The following is a 3,482-nucleotide window of genomic DNA, read 5'->3' on the forward strand; positions in this document are numbered from 1 at the left end:
TTTGAGATGCAGTCTCACTCTGTAGCCCAGGCTGGAGTGCAGTGATGCAATCTCGACTCACTGCAACCTCCACCTCCCGAGTTCAAGTGATTCTCCTGACTCAGCCTCCCGAATAGCTGGGACTACAGGCATGTGTCACCACACTCAGCTAATTTTTTGTATTTTTAGTGGAGACGGGGTTTCACCGTGTTAGCCAGGATGGTCTCCATCTTCTGACCTCGTGATCTGCGTGCCTTGCCCGCCCAAAGTGTTGGGATTACAGGTGTGAGCCACCACACCCAGCCACAAGTGGTAATTTTAAACTATGCTTCAAGCCATTACACAAAGCCAAGTACATCTACTCAAGGCACTCACAAATTTCCATGTATTCCCATTTTACTCAACAAAAGAAAATGTTAAATTGGAACATATTTCACATGACACTTAAAAGATCAACAAAATGCTCCTGAAAAGTTCTGAGCTCAACAACTCCATTAATGAAAATAAAACAAACCAACTGGATATAGTGAAAATGCTGCACATAAAACACAATTGTGAAGAATATGCAAGACATTGCCAAAAAGCTGCTTAAGGTTTCATCATAGATACTTGTCCTTAACTCTGAGTTAAAGTATATACTCATGTAACTAAACTCGTTTTAAAGGAAACAAAGAGGAAGAAGAAAAAGAACTTCCACTTTAGAATTCACATTTTCAAAAGCCTCCATTATTTACACCATTGCTGGGAAGAGAATTTTTCTCTGCTATATTTGCTTGAAAGAATTAAAGGTGTAGGGCAAAGATTCTTGGAAATTATGTCGTTTACGATCCTCAAAAGTGAGAAAAATGAAGCCCAGAAGAGAAGGCCTTCCAGGAAAATTCCAGAGCCGGAGGTAGACCCAGTACATTGTTTTTGTTTTTGTTTTTGTTTTGAGACAAAGTCTCACTCTATGGCCCAGGCTGGAGTGCAGTGGAGCCATTTCGACTCACTGCAACCTCCGCCTCCTGAGTTCAAGCTATTCTCCTGCCTCAGCCTCCTGAGTAGCTGCGATTATAGGCGCCCACCACCATGCCCAACTAATTTTTCTATTTTTAGTAGAGACAGGGTTTCACCACGTTGGCCAGGTTGGTCTCGAACTCCTGACCTCAAGTGATCCGCCTGCCTAGACCTCCCAAAGTCCTGGGATTACAGGCGTGAGCCACCGTGCCCGGCCGACCTGGTAAGTTTTCATCAAGTACTCTGAACAATGGAACAAACACTAGGAAGTAACAGAAAAAAAATTAATCTAAAAACCCTCTGGAGAGTCAAAGAAGTGCAGATTTAAAAACAGCATGAATACTTGGTTTCATGGTATTGAAAAAGGACCTCGCACTTACCAGCATGTACAAACTGCCTGCCCACCTCTATCAGAGCATTTTTCAAGCTGTGCTACAGTTAACTATGTACTGCCCAAAGCCAATCTGTCCCTGCAGATCGTAAGCTCTTAAAGACCAGGACTTCAGGAGAACAAGCAAAATTTCAGAGAGAAGGGAGCCACCGCAACAGAGTTCATAGCAATGGGTGGGCAGGAGCTGATGACTGGAGGTGCGCGGTAGCCTTGGGGTCTGGGACAGCGGAGGGCAGAGAAGGCAAAAGGGCCTGCATGACACGCTACACCGCTAGGAACCACAGCTGCGGTGATTAGTTCAGTTTTATCTCGTACGCCTGTCACTTATACACCATCTGTTGTTCAGAAAGAACTTCAGGTTGAGTATTTGGACTCCTTGAGCCTTCTGCTGTTTGTCTCCGGGACGTTTAACACTCTTAAAAGGGGAAAACTGTCCAGTTCGATTTTGTTTCCTGGGACATTACAGGTGTTTCAAAAGTTTGATGAAAGCATTCACTAAGGAGTGATTCCACTTTCTTTGGCGGTTGAGAAATACAGCGTCTGAGGGGCAGCATCAGGTCTCCCCATCAAGCTGAGGTCGGAGTCTCCCCACCTATGGACCTCACCCTGGCTACCCCCTCATAAATCTGACCTGTAACTGTAACCGCCTTGGCCTCATTCCGTGGGTGTGGATGCTCCTGCTTGAAACGCACTTTCCAGCCCGCCAAATTCTTGGGAGAGTTTCTTCCACTCTCCAGGCGCTGAGAGCTACAAAGTTCAATCTGCCTTTCAGATTTTTTTTTTTTCTTCCCATTACTAAGGGAAGAAATCAAGAAGCGCTGGGCAGAAGGGCCCTTCTCCCTCCAATCAGAGCCCAGCCCGGGGCCAGAGCAGGAAGCGCGGCGGTGGGATGCGCGGTGACAGCCCCTCGCCCCCCAGGGACCCGCGGGCCATGGCAGAGGTCGGTGCGGCAGCTGCGCGACAGACTTAGGCCCGCACCTCTGGCTTCCTCCCGCCGGGGATGTGAGACGATAAATCACGGGGCCGGGGCAGTGCGCCCCCACCAACCACTTCCCCCGCACACGGACCCCCACTACACGCGCGTCTCTGGCGGGGTCGACCCAGACGAGCCACGGGGCGGCGCACAGCCCCACTAGCAGGACCGCCAGGACCCACGCGTGCGGGTCCACGCAGCCACCTATATAGGTGACAAAACACTCAGCCGTTATGTGGGGCCGGAAAAGAGCCCCCACCCAGAGTCACGGACCCCCTAGTACGAGGGTCCGCGCAGTCCCCTCGGTGAGTCTGGCGAAGCAGTCTCACTGCCAGGGAGGGCGGCGGAGTCTCCCACTCACGGTGACGCGGTTCCCGCCCCACGAGTGAGTCCTGGCAGGGCCCCCTCTGCCGCACGCGGGGACCAACCACGCCGCGGGGGGACCGGGCAGAAGCCAGCGCCCAGGTCCATGCAGTCCCCTCCGCGGCAGACGCGAGAAGCCGGGGAGCAGTGGGGACCGGCCCCCACCCGCAGGGCGACCAGGACCCCGCCCGGGCCCACGCGGTATTGCAGCAGGTGCGAAGCCCCCGGTGCCACCCGAGGCCGAGACAAAGCCCAGGCGCATGGACCCCAGATCCCCACCCCGGAACCTGCGGGGCCCAGCTCGTAGCCGCCATGCCCGGGGCAGGGACCCCGTCGCCCTCGAGCCGTCTCACCTCAGGCCGCCGCCTCGCAGCGTTCGCTCCTCGCCCCGGCGCCTGGGCCGACTGGAGCGCAGCTGAGCAGCCGACAGAGCCGGGGCAGCCTCAACAACGGAGCCCCGTGGCGTGGCCGCCGCCGCCGCCGCCGCCGCGGCTTCAGCCGGTGTCCCCAGCTCAGGATCCGGCTCGGATCAAGGAGCTGCAGCTGGCTCTGGGCTGCGGCCGGAACACACAACGCACAGGCGCACACGACCCCTCCCGCCGCCCGCCGCCCCGCTCCCCCACCAATGGGGAAGGAGCAATGCGGAGGGGCGCGGCTTGGGGGAACAAAGGGAAGTTGGGTGGGGCGGCGCTGGGACTGGGTGTACAGGGTTCCGCGGGAGGACCGGACCCAAGAGCTGGCTGGATCCTGGCCTCCTAGAAGACCCAGCTCAACATCCAC

General features: G+C 55.1%; 1 long non-coding RNA gene across 2 annotated transcripts in view; it reads right to left on the reverse strand.

The window, feature by feature from the left end:
* Positions 1–3,250, reverse strand: part of LOC113222576 — a 24,907-nt gene extending 21,657 nt beyond the window's left edge. For both annotated transcript variants that reach the window (XR_003308462.1, XR_003308463.1), the window contains exon 1: positions 3,056–3,250. This is a non-coding gene — a long non-coding RNA (uncharacterized LOC113222576). The remainder of the gene's footprint in view (positions 1–3,055) is intronic.
* Between the last annotated feature and the right edge of the window lie 232 nt (positions 3,251–3,482).

Source organism: Piliocolobus tephrosceles, unplaced genomic scaffold, assembly GCF_002776525.5.
Source record: "Piliocolobus tephrosceles isolate RC106 unplaced genomic scaffold, ASM277652v3 unscaffolded_32050, whole genome shotgun sequence".
Classification (NCBI taxonomy): Eukaryota; Metazoa; Chordata; class Mammalia; order Primates; family Cercopithecidae; genus Piliocolobus; species Piliocolobus tephrosceles.